Raw genomic sequence first — 14,573 nt, 5'->3', positions numbered from 1 at the left:
CTGGCCCAAGGTCACCCAGCTGGCTTCATGTGTAGGAGTGGGGAAACCAACCCAATTCACCAGATTAGTGTCCGCCGCTCCAAACCACCGCTCTTAACCACTAAACCACGCTGGCTCAGCACCCCTGGTTTAAAATGATTGCTTTAATTCATGTTGTACTGACTGCGGATTTCTCTCATGGCCTCTGGCTGCCTCGAAACAGAAGCTGCAGCTGATGGACAGGCGGGAAATCTTTCAAATGAATCAACGAACGAGCAAATAAATATGCTGGAAGCTGCGGCCAATTGCCACTTGCTTGTGCACAGCCCACACAGAGGAAAGCCCCTAGGTAAACTCACCGCTTCTATACGAAGAGTTGGGGTGGGGTGGGGGGGTGGGGAGATTTTTACAACAAACAGTGCAAATGGGAATTTAATATTAGTTAAACTTTAGTCACCCACCGCCTAGTGGGATACATAACAGCCGTGTTTGTCGCTGCATTCTTTCTTTCTCGGGATAGTAGAAACTCTCTTCCGATATGTTTTTTTTCCTGTGCTGGATAGAATTCTAACAGCGCAATCCAGAAGAGGTAGGGTTAGGGTTGCCAGGTTCCTCTTCGCCATCGGCAGGAGGTTTTTGGGGCAGAGCCTGAGGGTGGGGTTTGGGGAGGAGAGGGGCTTCAATGCCATAGAGTCCAATCACCAACGCAGCCATTTTCTCGAGGGGAACTGATCTCTATCGGCTGGAGATCAGTTGTAATAGCAGGAAATCTCCAGGCGCCACCTGGAGGTTGGCAACCCTAGGTGGAGTTATCAACCTCCAGGTATTAGCTGGAGATCTCCCGCTATTACATCTGATCTCCAGCCGATAGAGATCAGTTCCCCTGGAGAAAACGGCCGCATTAGCCATTGGACTCTATGGCACTGAAGTAGGGTTGCCAACCTCCAGGTATTAGCTGGAGATCTCCCGCTATTACATCTGATCTCCAGCCGATAGAGATCAGCTCCCCTGGAGAAAAAGGTCGCATTGGCCACTGGACTCTAGGGCTTCGAAGTCCCTCCCCTCCCCAAACCCTGACCTCCTCAGGCTCTGCCCCAAAAACCTCCTGCCAGTGGCGAAGAGGGACCTGGCAACCCTAAGAAGAGGGGGTAGCTGTGCCATGTCTGGGTACGGCACAGCCACGCAGCAGCCATGCCACCTTCGAAGCAGCTTCCTACGCAGTGGCCAACAACTCAACAGGGCAAATGTGGGCGTTCCCATGGCAAAAGGGCTCAGGGAGCTGACTAATGCTCCCTGCCCCGAGCCGCCTCCTTTGGTGGTGCGTGAGTCCCTGCGTAGGAGGTGCGCTGGTGTGCACTGCCACCATGGCTGCGCCAGCACCCATGAGTGGCACCATCGTGCTGCCTTCTGGCACCAGCGCCAATACTCCCTATGCCAGCGCAAGTGGCATTTATGCCGGTGCCAGGGTCACGCCGCCCACTCAACACTCCCCCCCCCTTGTGGGTTGCACTGTTGGTCTATTTCTCCTTGCAGGATGCAGGGTCTACGTTCCATCCAAATACAAGAGAGATAAGGGCCCTCCTCTTATCTCCAGAGGAAAAGAAAGAATCAAGGTCTCGTTGATAGGTCAAATTCCACTGGCAGTAGGATTAGTGGAATCAGCTGACACATAAGAGACATGGAATACAGCTTAAGCCGCTAAAGTCCCCAAAATTGCTTAGTTAGACCAAAACAACAAATCCTTATTCAAGAACAGCAATAGCTTCACCTAGCGAGAGGTGGAACGACAACTATGAGCAAGTTCTCAAGACCCCACCGCCGCATTAGAGGACGCTGGTTGAGTGGATGAGTGACTTCATCAACATACATAGAAACACCGTATGGATTGCTTGGACATGAGGCCAACGCATAACAGAGCCTACATTCAATGCGCCCCTGGGAGCCCTTGTGTACATTACCAGGGCAGCATAAGAACTGCTTCCTTTCCCTAGGTTCAACAGCCACCGGCTATCCATCAATCACGTCACCCTTTAAAAAGGGGAGATAGAATTTAAATTTTCCTTGACACTGTAAAGAGAAAAGTTGCCACATCTCTCACGCAATTTATGGTGAGGGGTCTGGAGAGCAAGTTCCATGAGGAAAGGTTGAAGGAGGTATGTTTAGCCTGAAGAGGAGAAGACTGAGAGGGGATATGAGAACCATCTTCAAGTACTTGAGGGGCTGTCATATAGAAGAGGGTTCCAAGTTGTTTTCTGTTGCCCCAGAAGGTCAGACCAGAACCAACGGGTTGAAATGAAATCAAAAGAGTTTCTGTCTAGACATTAGGAAGAATTTTCTAACAGTTAGAGCGGTTCCTCAGTGGAACAGGCTTCCTTGGGGAGGGTGAGCTCTCCTTCCCTGGAAGTTTAGAAGCAGAGGCTAGATGGCCATCTGTCAGCAATGCTGATTCTAAGACCTTAAGCAGATGATGAGAGGGAGGGCACCTTGACCATCTTCTGGGCATGGAGTAGGGGTCACTGGGGATGTGGGGGGGGGAGGTAGTTGTGAATTTCCTGCATTGTGCAGGGGGTGGACTAGATGACCCTGGTGGTCCCTTCCAACTCTATGATTCTATGAACTGCTTCTGTGCAACTTCTTTCTGCACTAGTGGGGCGATACCTGCATGTCTAGAACCACTCGCACAAGGGCAATCCCATGGGTCCCCCCACAAGCCCAACACGCGGTCACGGCAGCAGCCCACAAAAGGGACGTGAAATAATTATGCAAGCGAGATTCTTGCTCTGGTCCTGTGACTGGGTCCAAAAGAATCATCTGTGCTAGACAAACCCTGTGAGAAGAACCCCTCCACAACCGTCTCTGTCAAATGGGTTCTCCTGCATACGCTGCCCCCTCGCTACGGCATCCAAACATTAATAAGATACAACAAGTCCATCAAAAAGGAAGCGGGATTTTAAAGTGGACTGAGAGCTTTTTCTGCCATCTAGGAAGCAAATTAGTAAACTACACACCCGAGGTGATGCAACCACCGGTAAACAAACAGTAATTCCGCACAGAAAGGCAAAAACCAACAGAGGCATGACCATCCTTCTCACCTTTGTAAAGTTTCTTCCTGACCCCAGATATGGTCATAGCCAATAAGGCTGCTCCTTTGTACCACACACCAGATCTTTTGCAGTTCATAGGATCTGAACATTTACCTTTCATTCCCCCACCACCCCGCCCCAATTTTTTTTTCACATTTTAACTGCATTGGAAGTCCCCGGCAGCTTTTTGGAGCTGTCTTGATCCCCCCCCCCCGAAACAAAATCTGTTATAAATAAAATAATTGCAATAATGACCATTAGTTTAATTGAAAACCAAGTGCATTCTGCTTTAACACTTTGTGTGACCTTTCTCTCCCGATACCCGCTCATCTTGGAAACGAGGACTTTACTCAGGAAAGAAAATCAGATTGGAAACATTCTGTATGCAGGGCTTAAAAAAAAATAGATATCTGCCCTGAGGCAACACAATCCCTTTGTTGCTTTAAGAACAATGTGTCCTTCCCACATCTGGCTCAAGGTCTGTACAATTTTATTTCTTTTCCCTTAAGTCAGTGTAAGTTTTTGGAAAGCTGTAATGAAGGGGGAAAAAAACTTTGTTTGTTTGCTTTAGTACAGAGAAACAATACAGTCGTGCCCTTGACTATATTTTCAGTAAATGGGTATTTACCTGTAATGTAAATTTACCTGTGGCCATGAATAATGTATTAGCCGAGATTACTCCAAGTTAGGGTTGCCAACCTCCAGTTACTGTACAAAGAGGCAGCACGTGGCTCAAAATAATAAACATCAATACCAAAAAACAACAATTGTGTTTGTCTTACTGTCAAATGTATTGAAAAGGACCACCAAAACAAATAAAAAGGGTGTCAAAAAACACACACAATAGCCTCGCAGTGTGTTTTTTTTGACACACTTTTTATTTGTTTTGGTGGTCTATTTTCAATACATTTGACAGTAAGACAAACACAATTGTTGTTTTTTGGTATTGATGTTTATTAATTTGAGCCACGTGCTGCCTCTTTGTACAGTTACCACTATTTTCAGCATAGGTTCCTTCAACCTCCAGGTACTAGCTGGAGATCTCCTGCTATTACAACTGATCTCCAGCTGATAGAGATGAGTTCCCCTGGAGAAAATGGCTCCTTGGACCATTGGACTCTATGGCATTGAAGTCCCTCCCCTCCCCAAACCCCACCCTTCTCAGGCTTTGCCCCAAAAGCCTCCCGCTGGTGGTGAAGAGGGACCTGGCAACCCTACTCCAAGTGGGGTTAGAAGATGTTGGGCGAGGGGTCCGGTTCAGGAAATCCTCTTATTTCACTTTCCTTTGTACTAAAAGCAAGAACAGAAATGGAAAACTGGGGAAATCCATGAGGATCCTGACAAAACAGATTCTTGCAAATGGGCTTCTGTTCCCTGGCAAGGGAGGTTGACAAGAACATGTTTATTTATTTACTTATTTATTGTCCTCATTTAGACCCTGCCTTTCTCTCCAGTGGGGGCCCAAAGCAGCTTATATCATTCCTCTCGCCTTCATTTTATCTTCACAACAGATAACTCAGGCTGAGACTGGCCCAGCATCACCCAGCAAGCTTCCCCTGGTGGAGGGAAGATTTGAACCTGGGTCTTCCACATCCTAGCTGAACTAGGGTTGCCAACCTCCAGGTAGTAGCTGGAGATCTCCAGCTATTACAACTGATCGCCAGCCGATAGAGATCAGTTCACCTGGAGAGAAAATGGCTGCTTTGGCCATTGGACTCTATGGCATCGAAGTCCCTCCCCTCCCCAAACCCCGCCCTCCTCAGGCTCCGCCCTAAAAACCTCCCGCAGGTGGAGAAGAGGGACCTGGCAGCCCTATAGCTCAACACTCTAACCACTACACAAAGCTGACCCTTTGATCGTGGGGGTAAATGTCTGAAGAGGTTGCACAGCAATGACACCCTGAAATAAATAAACCACTGGTTCCCAACCAGGGGTCCATGGACCCCCAGGGGTCCGCGAGAACTAAATTAAGGTCCGCGAAACAAAGTTATAAACCCATAATAAATTAATATTTTCAATTAAAAGTTCTCTATTATAAAAATATATTCAAATATTATTCTAATGTTTAACTAACAGTTATGATTAAAGTTTATTTTCAAATTCTCCGAATTTTTATTTTGAACCTTGGGGTCCCTGCACCGAACAAAAAAGTCCTAATGGTCCCTGGTCAAAAAAAGGTTGGGAACCACTGAAATAAACACACGTGCACAAAATAATTTACATCAGAGGTTACATCAGAGTTTCTGGAGAGTCCTAGACCCACCCTTGTCACCTCCAGGTAGCTCTAGGAATCGTCAAGAACTTCTGGTAAATAGTGGAGGTCTTTCTTTCCTTTTTTTGCTTTTCTCCTGGGGGGCTGCCCCTCCCACGACCCTCCTGCGGGCACTGCCTGGCAACCCTACCTGTAGACCACAGCGTGTGATGAAACAGCCACATACACTAAAATCCAGATGTGATTCCTCCATCTGAGGAACCCTTATTGTACACTCTAAAAATTATGTAAGTACAAAAGATGCATACATTTATTTCAGGATAAAATCTAATACCACATATAACACATTTAGGGCATTACAATAGCTAGGGTTGCCAGGTCCCTCTTCGCCACTGGTGGGAAGTTTTGGGGGCGGAGCCTGAGGAGGGTGGGATTTGGGGAGGGACTTCAATGCCATAGAGTCCAATGGCCAAAGCAACCATTTTCTCCAGGTGAACTGATCTCTATTGGCTGGAGATCAGTTGTAATCGCAGATCTCCAGCTAGTATCTGGAGGTTGGCAACCCTAGCAATAGCCTACCAAATTGACATACTCATATAACACAGTAAGACATAAAATAACACAATTATACTGTGACCATCATGCTAGGAAAAGTTGAGGGCAGCAGGAAAAGAGGAAGACCCAACAAGAGATGGATGGACTCAATAAAAGAAGCCACAGCCCTCAATTTGCAAGATCTGAGCAAGGCTGACAAAGATAGGACATTTCGAGGACATTGATTCATAGGGTCTTCATGAGTCGGAAGCGACTTGACAGCACACACTCTGACCATACACGTTTCAGCCATACAGCCTTCTTCAGTGGTCTAAGCAATCAACATTCCAGACTCAAAGATATACATTTATTTTAAAAAATCTTTATATATGTGGTATTAGATTTTATCCCGAAATAAATGTGCACATGTTTTGTACTTACATAATTTTTAGAGTGTATAACCTTGGGCCTTGGATTTTTACTTTTATTTATATATATTTTTACCTTTGGGGTACTTAATTCTGGTGTTTAGGGTTACGTTCCCCCGCCCTTTGTTGCTGGTGAATCCTTGTAGTGTACAGTATTTGAGTAGAGCCCTTTGTGGGTTGAATATTTCACGCCATCTACTTACAGTGTCCTTTTGGGTTCCCTGATATCCATGGCGCGACTTTCCAATTAACCCCTTGCCCAATTTATTTTCCAGCGCCCAGGAGAAGGCAAAAAAAAAATCGCGACATTTTTGTTTGCTCTCTTTTGTTGCCCCAGATAAAGCACATAACAGGCTGATGCCGAGGTTCGCTGTGCATACATCCAGCTTGTTGGTTTAACTTACAGATAAATACACAGTAGGCAGAGATGCGCCTCGGGCAAGAGGCAATTGTTTAAATGGGACAGCGCATTCTCGCTGCATACATTCCCATTACCCTGCTGTTTACCAGGAGAGGAGGTGAATTTTGATCTGCCGGTAAAATGTTCTCGGGTGGGGGGGGGGATGTAACAAATCTACTAACTCAGCTGAAATGGCTGTTCCAGTTTTTAACCTGAGAAATTCATCTTTGTCCCCTCGCGGAAGAGTTTTAACGTAGATAGGTAGAGCGACCTTGTGTATGTGAGGATGTTCATGTGACTCTCACATGCTCCCTCCAAGGATTATGTTATGACATTCATTCCAAATCTCTCTCTCTCTCTTTATCGGTGGCTCTCCAGGGTAGGATTCCAACCTCCAAGTGGTGCCTAGAGATCACCTGGGATTACAACTGATCTCCAAGTGACATAAATCAGTTTGTTAAGTCGGCGTGGGAAGGATTCACGAGATCAGAGATGGAGTTCAACAACACAGCTTTATTTGATTTCAGCACAGAACTAACTTACACACTGAACGTGCCCTGCTTATATGCCCCCCTGGCCACCTGCGGCCACTCCCCCCCCCCCGATCCGTGCTAGGGGGGAATACCCTCTCGGTGACCAATGGGACATGCTGGCTTAGGGCCAATAGGATCCGTTTGCTTAGCCAATAGGGCGAGCAGGGTTTAGGATCCTTCATGCGGAAGTCAAGCTCCTAAATCTTCCCTTGCTTACTACCCTACTAAATACATACACATGAAGTTCACCTGGAGAAAATGGTCACTTGGGAAGGTGGAATCTATGGCATTATACCCCACTGAAGCCCCTCCCCAAACTCTGCCCTCCTCAGGCTCCACCACCAAAATCTCCAGGTATTTCCCAACCCAGAGCTGGAAACCCAACTCCAGGGTCTCAGGTGGAAGTCTTTCCCAACATCTATTGCCTGGTCCTTTTAACTGGAGATGCCAGGGATTGAACCTGGGACCTTCTGCGGGCTGAGCAGATGCTCTACCACTGAGCCACAGCCTTCGGTCCTTGCATAAAAAATATAAACTCAATAAATAAATGATGGCATGGAATTGGAAGATTCTCCCTCCCTTCCCCCCACTCAAGATCCATGAAAACCTCCCTCTTTCCTCGTGCCACCAGGAATCCTCCTCCATGGCAGAAGGCAAGGCATTTACTACTCACCCTGGGGCTAGAGAGAGGACCGTCTTGCCTGAAAAGAAGCAAGACCAGCACGGCGCACAACGAGTGGTCAGGCGGGTCACCTCAAGAGCTCCGACAATACGGGTCCTCTTACCAACCAGTTTTCTGGAGCTGCTGGTTGACAGGACTCCTTTCTGCGGTGAAGGAGGGGCAGGCAGCCGTGTTCTGCTGAAGGCATCTAGAGGGAAATGGAGATTAATTCGGCTACTGTAATTAATTTGGCTACCCTCCTCTCTTTTGAGGTGCCGGGCCAAAACATTACATTCACTAACCGCTTGATCTTTTAAAACTGTTTTCAACAATCTGCTTCTAGCCCGAGGACTCTTTTACAAGGACCATCTCCGGCCGCTAAACGTTCCACACTGTTTTTTCCTTGGTTTTAATCGTTTCCTTGGTTTTAATGATGTTGTGCTTTTTAATTAATTAATTAATCAATTAAGTTTTACTTTGTGAGCTTGTCTGGAGTTAGTTCTCTGATGAGGCGGCACAGAAATGTTCTGGATTGTGGGTTTTGTGTTAAATATATTTATTATGTATTAGTATAATGGAATGACCATGTACGAATGTTTTAGAAGAAGAAGAAGAAGAAGAAGAAGAAGAAGAAGAAGAAGAAGAAGAAGAAGAAGAAGAAGAAGAGTTGGTTTTTATGTGCCAACTTTCTCTACCATTTAAGGGAGAATCAAACCAGCTTACAATCTCCCTCGCCTCCCCACAACACGCACCTTGTGAGGTAGGTGGGGCTGAGAGAGTTCAGAGAGAACTGTGACTAGCCCAAGCTGGCTTAATGTGTAGGAGCAGGGAAACCAATCCAGTTCACCAGATTAGCCTCCGCCGCTCATGTGGAGGAGTGTTGAATCAAACCCAGTCCCTCCAGATCAGAGTCCACCACTCCAAACCACCGCTCTTAACCACTACCCCACGCTGGCTTATGATGTAAGCCGCTCTGGCCGTGATAAAGCGGGATATAAATCCAAAAATAAATAAAGGGGTAAAACACAATGGGCGAAAACGCATGGTCGCTTTATCCTCCTTTAATCCCTGTTTCAGCCAGGATTCAGCCAGGATCGAATGCATGCGTTTCACCTAATGTGCATTCGATCCTGGCTAAAACAGGGATTAAAGGAGGATGAAGCGACCATGTGTTTTCGCCCAATATGTTGCACAGCACAGCACAAGCATCTTCAAGGTGTGACTGCAGGTGAGATGTCTCTGCCTCCTCTGCCTTTTGTGAATGTGCCCATCACGCTGTGTCAGGATTCCAAATTTGTCCCGCAGGCTCAAAAAGGTTGGAGACCCCCAGTTTCGGACTCATGCGATGGCAGCGCTTATTTCAACAGTGAATGTTTCCGATGCACGAGGTTCTATGTGCTACGACGCCACTGGAAAGAGGACCTCCCCCACCGCCCGAACACGCTCAGAAAAGTGTGTTTCAGCGCACATCGCTCCTCGAGGGGGCCCGGCAGCCATCTCCTGGAACTGAGCTCCTGGCAGGCGCCTGAATTACAGGTGGCTGTAATGGATCAGCTCCAGCAGGCGCATCAGCAATCTCTCACAAGGCACCCACAAAACACATCCCGCTTTAATAGAAAAAGGCTATTTATATAAATCAGCAGTGGAGATAAACAACTCGGCCGTTTGTGCTCAATAACACAGGGCTGGAGAACCTCAAATGTTGAGACTCTCCCATTTTCTACATTCTGTATATATGCTGAAATCACTCGATCTCCCCGCTCTATTTTAGCTGTTGGTTTTCACATTTTGTATTTACTGTTTTATTTTGTGTGCCACCATTTATTTCCTAGGTTGTTGTGACTACATTTTTGTAGCTTATTGTTGTATTAGTTCTTGTTTTGCTTTGTAGTTAGATATTGTCGTTAGTTCTTTTTAGACAGCCATGTGTAATTAGTTTGTTCCTTGTTGTATTTATTAGTATACAGTCCCCTTTACTTAAATTATGCATTTACTTACCCTAAACAGTTTCCCAGTTAACCATTTGTATTCCCTTTTTTGGTTTAATAAATGAGCATTAAAAAAAAAACCACAGGGCTGTGGAGCGTGGCTGCAAACACCTCCAAAAGAGTCAAAACGCCCCAGGGCTACAAAGGATTTCAGCGCTCCAAAATGCAGAGGAAAATGCATTCCTCGGAAGAGTCTGGCACCACAGCCTGTTTTCTGCATATTTTACGTAAACCTCTCTTGCTGAGGAAAGGAAGTTCCCTCCTCCTCAGACGATTTCTTCATCTTCACGGGCCTCCAAAGCATAGCAGCAGCCTCACTGAGTCCCCAGGTGTCTCCGCCACACAACTAAGAGAGACTCAGATTCAGCCCTCCGACACAGGGCGGGATAGAAACGATCCAAATGCATAAATAATAAGAATCCGCAGATTGGGAGCTGCATTTTCACTAAGCGCAAGTGCTTAAACTGTGCCATCCGTGCGCATGGACTTAAAAAGCCGCATTAAGAACATCAGAATGGATCAGACCAGCGGTCCATCTAGTCCAGCATCCTGTCTCACACCGCAAACAGTTCTTGGAGGTCCAGCAACAGGGCACAGAGGCCTTCCCCCGGTGTTGCCTCTCGGCACTGGGATTCAGAGGTTGACTGCCTTTGAATGTGGAGGTTCCCTTTAGTCACCATGGCTGGCAGCCACTGATAGATCCGTGCTCCGTGAATCTGTCCAATCCCCTTTTAAAGCTGCCTTTGCCTGTGGCCATCGTTGAATAGCAGCGAATTCCATATTTTAATTCCATGTTGCTGAGTTCTGCATGATTTCGCATGCTGCTGTGAGATAAACTGCTCTTGATGTGCTTCCTCCACAGCGATGCCTTCACACATAGCTACATGAACTGGAATTCTGTTGACCTGTTGGTGGTCAACCTGCTCCTTTGCCCAACCCCTTGCTGCCCACCGCAGGATCCCCATTAAACAAGAAAAGGGAGATACGGAAATGGACTAAAAACATCAAGATACTGAATGGAATGACATTTTCCTTGAGCACGCGCAGTCCATTAATCTTTGAAATTAGCTGCCATACAAAGAGGCAACGGCCAAGGGTACTATGGGAGGGGCTGCGGCTCAGCATGGCGTAGTGGTTAAGAGCAGAGAACCGGGTTCGATTCCCCACTCCTCCACTTGAGCGACAGACTCAGATCTGGAGAACTGGGTTTGGTCTCTCAAGCCCACTTCAGAGTTCAGGTATTTTGCATCTTCAGCTCAGCTGCTTCTAAGGAATTAATGGGCGAGGGATTCTCTCTCTCTCTCTTCCTCTCCATCCCTCAAATTTTGAGAAACAAATAGCCAATGAATGGTCAGGAACAATGTCCATTTTGCTGTCAAGAAAGGAGGGCATTTGGGTTGATTAAATACCATGTCACAATGAGAAATAACAGTCCTCAGAGTTTGTGCAGTTTAATGGAACGTTTCAGGGCAGGAGGTTTTATTCCGCAACAACATGAAAAAGAAAGAATTTGCATTCAAGGAGCTACCATTAATTTGCGAAGACCACATTCTTGGGGGGGGGCACAATAGACTAACAACTCCAGGCTAACTGTGTTCCCCTGGTGCTTGCATGGGTTTGGGAAGAAGTCTTATACCATTCCTGGGAGCCAGCATGGTGTAGTGGTTAAAAGTGGTGGTTTGGAGTGGTGCCTCCAGGAAGCCCACAAACAAGACGATTGCAGCAGCATTGTCCTCCCTGTGCTCCACAGCACCTAACAGAATAGGCCTGCTCCTCTGATCCTGGAGAGAATGGGTATGCATCATGACTAGTACCCATTTGAACTAGTAGCCATGGATAGCCCTCCTCCATGAACATGTCCACTCCCCTCTTAACATCATAGAGTTGAAAGGGACCACCAGGGTCATCTAGTCCAACCCCCTGCACAATGCAGGAAATTCACCACTACCTTCCCCCCCCCCCACACACACACACAGTGTTCCCCACACCATGCCCAGAAAATGGCCAAGATGCCCTCCCTGTCATGATCTGCCTAAGGTCATAAAGCCCTCCAAGCTGGCAGCCCTCGCCACATCCTGGGGCAGGGAGTTCCACAATTTAATAAGGCACAAACCATGTTCACAGGACCTGCCTGGGCCAGAGGAGGGGCACCATCTGAGATTGCGCGTCCCTCCAAGGCCAGGGCAGCCTCTGCACCATGCATATGCACTTCTCGCCCCCAAGTGCCCCTCCAGGCTGAGAGGAAAGGGGCAAATACGCCAGCTGCCCCCCCCCCAGCTCCTCCCTGCACTGAGGGTTGCTTTCAGGGGCTTCCAACCCCATTATGGGGCAGCTCAGTCTGGGTCTCCCCACCGCCTCCAGACTAAACATGTCAAGTTCCTCAGCCTTTCCTTGCAGGGCTGTGTCTCCAGGCCCCTGATCATCCTCATTGCTCTCCTGTGCACCTGCTCCATTCTGCCCACATCCTTATGTTCTTATGTCCTTAATTTTTTTATGGTAAGAGTTGAATCAGCTTCCTGGGGAGGTGGTGAGCTCCCCCCTCGCTGGCACTCTTCGAGCAGAGGCTGGACAAGCACCTGTCAGGGATGCTCTAGGCTGGAGGTTCCCAAACGGTGTTTCATGGAGCACCTGGTGCTCTGCGAAAAATCTCCTAGTGCTCCGTGAAGAGACGGGAAAGGAAAATACTGCTGTTGTTCGGCTTAGTATATAGGCACTAGGTGAAAATTAGTGCTCTGTGACGAATTTATCTCCTGAAAAGTGCTCCATGACTCTAAGGCCATTTATGCTGGGAGGTTTTGCCTCTTGGATTTTCTGCTTTCTAGATGCACATTTTTCCTATCCAAAATCTCAAAACTCAACAATAAACCCCCATTCAGACATTTGAGAATTTGGATGGGAAAAATGTGCATCTAGAAGAAGAGTTGGCTTTTATATGCCGGCTTTCTCTACCGGCTTGCAATCACCTTCCCTTCCTCTCCCCACAACAGACACCCTGCGAGGTAGGTGGGGCTGAGAGAGCTGTGACTAGCCCTAGGTCACCCAGCTGGCTTCATGTGGAGGAGCGGGGAAACCAACTTGGTTCTCCAGATCAGACTTCACTGCTCCAAACCAGTGTTATTAACTAGAAAAAGAGTTGGTTTATACATGCCGATTTTCTCTACCATTTAAGGGAGAATCAAACTGGCTTGCAATCGCCTTCCCTTCCCCTCCCCACGACAGACACCCTGTGAGGTAGGTGGGGCTGCGAGAGCTGTGACTAGCCCAAGGTCACCCAGCTGCCTTCGTGTGGAGGAGTGGGGAAACCAACCTGGTTCTCCAAAACAAGAGTCGGCCACTCCAAACCACCGCTCTTCACCGCTACACCATGCTGGCTCTAGAGAGCGGCGACCCCAAGGCCAAACCGCCCCTGCAGAAAGGGCCCAAAGAGTCTGGGGGCTGCTGCTCTAGGCTGGTCGGACCGGAGGGCCCAGGGCAGGATTTAGGTTTGAGGAGGCCCTAAGCTATTGAAGGTAATGGGCCCTTTATATGTCCAGCTGTCCTTTGTCAACAACAAATCGTCGCTGTTTTTTGTATTGAATAAGAACATAAGAACATAAGAAAAGCCCTGCTGGGTCAGGCCAAAGGCCCATCAAGTCCGGCAGTCTGTTCACACCGTGGCCAACCAGGGGCCTCCAGGAAGCCCCCAAACAAGATGGCTGCAGCAGCATTTATCCTGCCTGTGTTCCACCACACCCAAAATAATAGGCCTGCTCCTCTGATCCTGGAGAGAATAGGGTTGCATCATGACTAGTATGCATAAGAACATAAGAAAAGCCCTGCTGGGTCAGACCCAGGCCCATCAAGTCCAGCAGTCTGTTCACACAGTGGCCAACCAGGGGCCTCTAGGAAGCCACAAACAAGACGACTGCAGCAGCACCATCCTGACTGTGCTCCACAGCACCCAAAATAATAGGCATGCTACTCTGATCCTGGAGAGAATAGGTATGCATCATGACTAAGAACATAAGAACATAAGAAAGGCCCTGCTGGATCAGACCAAGGCCCATCAAGTCCAGCAGTCTGTTCACACAGGGGCCAACCAGGTGCCTCCAGGAAGCCCACAAGCAAAACAACTGCAGCATTTTCCTGCCTGTGTTCCACCACACCCCAAATAATAGGCATGCTCCTATTATATATGCTGTATGGTAATTTATGGACCTAATAGGTATCCAAACCATTTGCACATAACAAAAGACGTATTTTATCAAAGTAACTGTTGAACTGAAACCCAATTAAGAAGAAGTATATTCATAGTGAAATAATGATGAAGCTCTAACTTAAAATGGTAACACTGTTGCTCTGTGCGGGTTTTATTGTATTGGTTTTGTATCTGATATATGTTCGAAATGTACCTCCAGTGTTTTTTTTTCCCCTTTAATTTTTTTTGGGGGGGGGGCTAAGCTAGAGCTTGTTGGGCGGAGACGTCAATCCAGCCCTGGCCCCGCCCCTCTCCGCGCGCCCCGTGCGCCACGCCGTCCCTTCCCCAGCGCGCCATTGCGCGTGCGTGCGTGCAGCTTCCCTCGCCCCGCCTCTCTCCGCGCGCCCCGTGCCGGATAGGCCGGCCCGCCCGCGCAAGGGAGGCCGCGCCCCTCCCCGCGCGCACGCACGCACGCGCCATGGCGCGTGCGTGCGTGCGCGCGGGGAGGGGCGCGGCCTCCAGGCCCGCCGCGCTCTGCCCGCCCCGGACACGCGTCCGCCGGCGCACGTGTGAACGCC

Source organism: Euleptes europaea, chromosome 15 (assembly GCF_029931775.1).
Source record: "Euleptes europaea isolate rEulEur1 chromosome 15, rEulEur1.hap1, whole genome shotgun sequence".
Taxonomy (NCBI): domain Eukaryota; kingdom Metazoa; phylum Chordata; class Lepidosauria; order Squamata; family Sphaerodactylidae; genus Euleptes; species Euleptes europaea.
The sequence above is the reverse complement of the archived record's forward strand: the minus strand, read 5'-3'. Positions refer to the sequence as shown.